The sequence below is a fragment of the Echinops telfairi genome, unplaced genomic scaffold, assembly GCF_000313985.2.
Source record: "Echinops telfairi isolate 266 unplaced genomic scaffold, ASM31398v2 ScPeMD7_7417;HRSCAF=8455, whole genome shotgun sequence".
NCBI lineage: Eukaryota > Metazoa > Chordata > Mammalia > Afrosoricida > Tenrecidae > Echinops > Echinops telfairi.
This window is the reverse complement of record NW_022111317.1, coordinates 1,337,115-1,345,062: the sequence shown is the minus strand read 5'-3', so window position 1 is coordinate 1,345,062 and position 7,948 is coordinate 1,337,115. Positions and strand designations below refer to the sequence as shown.

The window sequence follows — 7,948 nt, the reverse complement described above, 5'->3', positions numbered from 1 at the left end:
TGGAGAGAATCAGGCTATCCAGGCACAGCAAACAGCAAGGCAGGTCACCAACAGTCAGCCAGGTCACCAACAGTCAGTCCCCAGCTCGAGATGTAAATTCCAATTGTGTGGCGAAGCATGTCTTAAAGGGACCTCAAATTACAGCGACACAGTCCACAAGTTAGGTGTCCCACAGGTAGTGTAGCTTGCAAATTGAGGCACAGAACAAACAAGGCAGCCGCACACTGGTCCGATGATCAAAGAGCGAGAGACAAGAAAGGCGAGACTCACCGAGCCATTTATCTCTCTGCCCTTCAGTCAATCCCACATGTGTCTATCGGTCAGGCTGGCACAATAAACTAACTATCTCAGTCTTCTTTATTCAAAGTCCAACTACCCACATATGAGGCGATTGAAAACACTATGACTTGGGTCAGGCGCACCTTAACCCTCAAAGTAGCCTCCCTGCTTTTCAACACTCTGAATAGGTCTCACGCTGCACATTTGCCCAGTGCAGTGCATCTTTTGACCTCTTGACTGCTGCCCCCAATGGCATTGAGTGTGGACCCAAGCTAGACGAAATCCTTGACAATCTTTGACTTCAAACTTTTCTCCATTTAGCGCGATGCTACCTCCTGATCCAGGTGTGAGCAGTTGGGTTTTCTTTACACTGAGCTGTATGCTGTTCTGAAGGCTGCAGACTCATAGTAGCCTTATATAGGGCTGAGGCGGGACATCTTTACGGGAGCAGAGAGCTTCATCTTTCTCCTCGGAGTGGCTGCTGGGCTTGAGCTGCCCAGCTTGTGGCTAACAGCCCAAAGTTTCCCCGACAGGACCACCAGGACCCCTGACTAGGAAGAAGGATTGAAGAATCGGCCATTGAAAGTCTGAAGCATAGCAGCAGAACGTTACTGAATGCCGTGCCAGAAGGTGAGCTCCTCACGGAGAACTAACTGCCTCCTCCAAGTAGACCTGAACGTCAGGGCTGAAGCCCAGCCTTCAGGACCTTCGTTTGCTGACATGGCATGACTCAACATGAGGAGAAACAACGGCAAACATCCACTAGCAATCTGATGTGGGGTGTACAGTGGATGGCCCTAGAAAAATGGGAAATGAGATGGAACGCTTAGAGATTATTATCCTCGGTATTGGTGAGCTGAAATGTATTGCCCATTTCAAATCAGACCATCATATGCCTTAATGGTGCACTATGCCAGGAGTGAGGAATCGAAGAGGAACAGCCACGTATCCATCATCCCAATGGGTAACACTGCCACTGATGTAAACAGTCTGACCATCCTATGACCACCATATTGTTAGGAAGTCCAAACTAGCCATATGTGAAGCTATACAAAGAGAGAGAGATGGCCTAATTCCAGTCATCCCAGCTACGCTGCCATCACACTGAGAAAAGCCGCTCTCTTGAACCATAAAGCCCCCCAGCAGCTGCCACACGGAGCGCAAGAGACCCCCAGCTGGGCCCCGCCCATACTGCAGCCTCATGAAAAATTAAAAAGAGCAATTAAGCCACTCAAGTTTCAGAGTAGTCTGTCATACAGCAATGGGTAATTGATGTAAACACAGATCTCTCTACGAAAGAATTCTAATGGAAGGTAATGCTGAGGAATGGGTAGTAGGTATAAGTGGTTTGCGGCCAAGGGATATGTTTGTTTCTTGAATGGGTTTAAAGGCATATTTGAGAGATCATGTGAATGAACCACCAGGCTGGGATGATGCTGAGGCCCTGTGGTCATCTTGTTCCTTCCTAGTATTCTTTTCCAAAGGCTACAAATATCCCCAATTCCCTCTTTTGTTTTATATTGTTTTTGACATAAAGGAAGCTAACTAATGGAGGAATATAATCTGTGCATACAAATAATTTATTATGAATTATTTCTGATGCTAGAGAAGTTATTTTAATGTGTCAGAAAAAAAATGGGGAAGGTTTTTGTAATTTAAGGAGTGATTCAATAGCCAGACTCTGAGATTATCTCCAGTGAGTCTCACCTTCTAGAATTCACACGCTGTGTCAGCAGCCTCCCTCAGGCTGTGTATCACTGACCTGGGTAACAGGACACTGAGACAGTGACCAGAGACCTTTTGATTTTCACTCTGCTCTCTCTTGAGGCACTCACCCGGGAAGCCAATAGCCTTGCTGTGAGGACACCCAAACAGTCCTATTGAGCGGTTCATGTGGCCAGGACCCCAGGACCCCCGGGAATCCAGAACTAAGATGGTCAGGCACATGAGTGAGCCACTGAGGGAAGGGGTCCTCCTGCTCCAGCGCAGCCTTCCCCTCACTGCAGCGCCCACCACCATCTGACCCGCACGTCATGAGGGATCCTGAGTCAGCATCACCCAGTGAAGCCACTAATCCTTGGCCTAAGCAAACTGTGTTGAGATCATAAATGTGGAGTGTTTTAAGATGTAAGATTGCAAGTAGCTTGTTGAGCCACCATATGTAGCTAATAACAAACGGGAAGTTTTCTGTCGTTGAACTCCAGAAGGTATGAACCATTTCAACAAAAACATTTACATAAACTTTCAAGTACTTCTGCCTAACAAAACCCAACATAAGTGAACAGAAAAATGACAAATGTGTGTGTGTGGTGGTGGTGGTGGTGGGGATCTATGAATTGTATCCCAAACTTGGGTTAATTTTCCCAAATGTATAAAGAGATGATAAAAAAGTAAATTTCAAAAATAGGTTAATAGCACAATTTTGGGACAAAGATGAGGCAGCCTGCTCCCATAAAAACTACCCCAAGGAGCAGTTCCACTCTACTCGGAAGGGTTGCTATGAGTCAGAATTGACGCAGTGCAGGGAGGTTAGAGAATAGCCCAATTAAAAATACGTAAAGGATATGAAATTCCCACTCTTTTTTTTTTTTGAGAGGAAGTTGCTTTAATCAAGGGCTGACGTCCTCAACCAGGGGGACCTCACTCACTTTTGGTGGTGGGGCCTCAGCCCACCCCACACATGCCCTGAGGCTCCCGAGGAAGCAGGGAGCAGCCAAACAGCAAATATGGGCAGAAGCCAGGGGACGGGGACACCTGGAGTGGGGCACTGCCAAGCTGGGCAGGGAAGCTGAGCGGGGCAGCAAATTGATAGGCCTGGTTCTGCCTGGGGCCGGCTGAGGGGAATCGGGCACAGCAAAGCCAGGTGGTACTCAGGAGATGAGGCGGCCCGTGAAGCTGGTGCAGCTGCTCCTGGGTCAGCACCAGCCGGTGCCGCACACGAGAAGGTCACTTTCCCCACGTAGACGGTGTCGTCCCGCTGCTCCTCCTTGGCCCCGAGGAAGGCCGAGGATGGGAATGTGGCAAAGTCCGTGGGGACGGTGGCTCCAGGGCGCTGAGCGACCGTCTCCTTGAAGACCCCCTCCTTGAGCTTCTCCATGGTGTCGCGCAGGCACTTGAGCTGAGCCACCTGCTCCAGGAGCTGGGCGGATGGGCTTTTGGAAGCGGGACTGTTGCGCGTGATGTCCACCACGTGGGTGTGCGTGCTCAGCTGGCTCAGCGTCTCCAGCAGCTGGCTGGTCTTGCGATACAGCGCTCCTGCTGCCACCTCAGGGTCAGGGCCCTCGTGGGCCGGGAGGGGCACCTTGGCTACATGCAGGGGAGGCAGGGCCGCTAAAGATGCCTTCATCTGGGCTCCCTTGAGGATGCTGTTCTTGTGCTGCCGCTGGGAGAGGTGCAGCCTCAGGGCGGAGATCTGCTGCAGCAGCAGGGGCGAGTCTTCCACCGGCCCCGGGCCTGGCACGGACCCAGGAGCCTGCCCGGGGGCTCCTGCTCGCTGCTGCTCTTCACCAGCAATGCCAGAGACGAGGGTGGCGATGCCCGAGGGCGGGGCCCCACGGAGGCCCTCGATGGTCCGCTTCGACTGGCTGTTCAGCCGCTGCTTGAGTTCCGCTTTCTCGGCCTCCAGCTGGTCGATGTCAGCCTGCAGCGCATCCATCGTCTCTTCAAACTCTCCTTGTTGCGCAGCAGAGCCTGCGTCTCGTCCAGCCGCGTCTGCACTTTCTCGGCCCGCTCGTTGGCATCCTTGGCCGCGCTGCCCAGCTTCTTCTCCAGCAGGCTGAGCCGCACATTGGCCTCACTTAGTTCTTCTCCCTTGATCTTGAGTGACTTCTTCGGCTCCTTGATAACCGTCTCCCGATCTTCAAGCTTCAAGCCCAGCCCTTCAGCATCCGTGATCTCAGCATGAAGGGCCGCTGCCCGCAGCTCCACGGGGGGAGGCTTACTGGGGGACGGCTCTGCGTCGGACTCCCCCTCCTGCATGGCCGTGGCCAGCTTGTTCATGGTGCTGATGAGGATGCTGCCGGACTGGCGCAGGCCCTCGTAGGGGCTGCTGGACGAGCTCCCATAGATCTGCTCGTTGGCTTTGAACACCACCTCCTCCAAGGCAGCGACAGGAAGCCCCTCGTTCTCTGCCAGCGGGGCAACGAGCTGGGCGGCGGCAGCTGCAGTAGTCCAGTAGTGTGTCCGAGACCTGTGTCCCGGAGGGCAGCGCAGTTGGGATCCCGGGAGCATCCGTGCCCGGCATGCTCCTGCGGATCTTCTTGCAGAACTGGCGGATATCACTGCAGATGTCTCCAGGTCCCGGAGCAGGAGGGCGATGTCGGACGCCTCCTGCCCACCTTGCAAACAGGCGCGCAGTTGCCCCACCTCCACACTCATGCAGTCCAGGGCACTCTGGGTGAACATGATGTGGTCAGCCAGTTGGTTGCTGGGTGCAGCCCTCAGGCTGGTCAGCCAGGTGGATGCTGTAGAAATGCTGGTAGTACTTGATGGCCTTGGTGAGAGGCTCTACGTTGACGGTCTCGTCCAGCTGATCCTTGTGCACGAGCTCGATGAGGAAGTCCAGGGAGCGCTCGTGGGCACTCATCTCAGGGTAAAGGGTGCCCACCTTCTTATACACGTCCACACCACACGGGGCGAGGGCGTGCTCGTAGCGGTGCAGAGTGGCCTGCAGCAGGCTCAGCGAGTACACCAGGCCTGCAGCAAAGCTGAGCTGCTCCCCGCGGCTCCTTGCAGTCCAGGCCGCTCGGAGCAGTTTTCACTAAGTTCAAACTTCTCCTGGGCCTGTTTCCGGATCAACTCTGCCTTGCAGATGAGGCGGGGCCTGAGCAGCAGCACCAGGACACAGTCATGGTCCCCACCTGGCCGCAGAAAGCTGTCGGGCATGAAGGCTGTCAGCAGGGACATGTGCTGGTTGGCCTGGGCCACCTCCATCTGCCTCAACTCCATCTCAATTGTCTTAGCATGGGCCTTGGTCTCAGCAAACTTGATCTTGAAGTCAAAGGTCTCCGGAGGGGGCTGCTGCTGCCTCCACGGATGCTTCCTGCTGGTTTGTCAGCTCCCGATTCACATCCTGTAGGTGGGCAGTCAGCTGGTGGTACTTCTTGATGGTTTGCTGGTAGTCTGCAACTGTCTCCTGGGCTGTCTCTACACGCCCCACTCTTCTAATACCAGTAATAGATGACTTCCTGAAGGAGACTTCCTGTCCAATAAGCTTAATGGAAGTGCATTTAATGAAGGGTCCATTTTGGGGGCGTGACCAGGGTTAAGGGAACCCACCAGAGATGGTGACACACCCAGGGAACTAGCAGTAACAGGAAGTGACAAAAGTCCGAGGGCGCAGGTAACGAGGGCGCAGCGAGAACAGAAATGCTGGAAGAAGAGCTATGGCCACAGCAGGAGTGGTCAGAACCTGCACACTTATCCCCACATTCCAACCTCTCACCCATGCCTCTGACTGGCTCAACTCAACTGGTTAGTCAGAAGTCAAGGGTACCCAAACAACACAGTTCAAAGCAGCCAGCCTTCTGGGCACAAAACACACACACACACATGCAGAAAGTAATTTATGTGGACACAAAGAAAAACCAGGAGAGTAAAGAAAACATGAAAAGCATCATTTCACATCATTAGGAAATATTTAAAAAACAATCCTTGGTGCTAAGACAATAAATTAATTGGGAAAGAATGATCTTTTCAACTGTTAGGATAACTGGATCTCCACATACAGAAGACTGAATAGGATCCCTTCCTCACACCTTACACAAAAATTCAGTCCAAATGGATCATACACCAAAATATAAGATTTTCACCTAATGAAGAATCTTAGAATGTAAATCTCTTCGACCTGGGATTTGGCCTTAATTATGAAAAAAAAAAGGACAAACACCTATAGATTAGGCTTCTATCAAAATTATACACTCTTGTGCTACAAATGGAACCCTCACAAAATGACAATCCATTTCACGGGAGAAAATATTTGCAGCTCACATCTATATCTATCTATCTATCTATCTATCTAATCTACCTGACAAGGGGCTTGGATCCAGAATAAGTAGCCCCACATAAAGTATGTTATTCAATACTAAGAAACATTGGATTATACTCTTCCAACAGTGAATTGGATTGTATGTGGATTAGACTTCAATCAAGCTGTGGTTTTGCTCTTTTGTAAACATCAACCCCATAGAGCTGTATGAGGAAATGATGGAATATCCAACTCAAGGAACTTCGCATGTGCCCCATAAAGCCAGCCTGTCTTCCCAGGTGCCTTCTCCCACTTCCCATGGGACCCTACTAGGCCTCCCATCTCCGCATTCTTCACAGCCCCTCAGGCGGGTTATCTCCATGGGCGCTTTCTCCAGAGTCCTTTCAGCCCAGGAGTTCTTGTAAGCAAGGCTGAGGCGGGATTTTTTGAGTCCAGGGAAGGTCTCCTTCCATGCTTTCAAATTTACAGTGCGATTTTATAGCTGTGTTGGTATAAAGGCAAATCAACTTCCTATAGCACGACGGTTTCTTCCCCCTCAAAGCCGACCCTCCTCCCCATCTCCCCTTCAAAAGCAAGAAGGCGTTTGGGGGTGGCTCCCGGGAAGCTAGGTCCCAGTCCCAAGCTTAGGACGTGTGTGGGGAAACGGCCAGCGATGTGACGAAGGATCCTGAGGGGACAAAGCCGCTCGTGGCCTCTGGGGTCCTCAAGGCCCTGTCCACAGGCCAAGGCTTCTGCCTGGCGCCCAGAGAATCGACGACGCTCCGCTTCGCTTCCAAGCCGTCGACCGTCAGGACAGTGGGGTCAGGGCTCCGTGGCCGGGGACAAGCGGGGTTCGGCTCCTCTCGTGGAAACGCGGGTCTGGCCGCGCTTCGTCCTCCGGTGGCCGGGCGTGCCCTCCGCTGGCTTCTCGCACTGCGGCCACGGGCTGTGACCCCGAGGGACACAAGCGGCCGGCCTCTCCCCTCGCGCGCCCGCCGTCTGCGCTCCCGAACGGAAAGCACCGCCCACAGCTTTCGGCGGAAGCCCGGGAGAGAAACCTCATTGGACCAACTTGAAGCACGTGCCAGCCCCTGAGCCAATCAGCGGCGGGGGCTTGCAGGGTGCTGATTGGAGGAGAACTGGGCCTGGGACTCTGGCCTGGGGTGGGGTTCCTCCTTAACTTGGGGTGGGGGGGTTTGAAGAGCAGAATGGAAGAGTTCGTTCATTTCCTGCGTGGCGTCAGGTTGGGTACCCAGCTTCTCTGGTTTCCCTGCTTCTCTGTTTAAATAAATTGGAGGCACCAGCACCTGTCCTGCCTGCCTTCTGTGCCCAACTAATGGCCCACGTGTATTGGGCATGTGGGGCCATGACGATGATGGTGGCAAGCTTCCCTAAAGACTGAGAACCCAGCCGGACAGTCCCGCTCTGACCCATAGGGCTGTGAGTCAAAATCCGCGCAAAGACAATGTCTGGGCGTTGGAGGCCCTGGGCCATTGGAATGCCATGGTTTGGTCTCATTCGGTCTTCATACAATTCCAGCACGTGGGGGCCATGAGTCTCCTCAGACATTGAGGCTCAGAGACTGGGCTTTGTAGCCGGAGGGGAGCCTCCAAAGCCTTTGTACTAAGCCTGTGCCACCTGTGCTCCCTCGCACATGGTGCCCTCTGTGGAAGATCCCACTGAAAAGATGTCTTCCCAGGTGAA

The 7,948-nt window shown here is 53.1% G+C and overlaps 1 pseudogene; it reads right to left on the bottom strand.

Annotated features, from left to right (window-relative positions):
• Window positions 1-2,874: 2,874 nt before the first annotated feature.
• On the bottom strand, window positions 2,875-5,530 carry LOC101659367 (annotated as a pseudogene).
• Window positions 5,531-7,948: the final 2,418 nt, after the last annotated feature.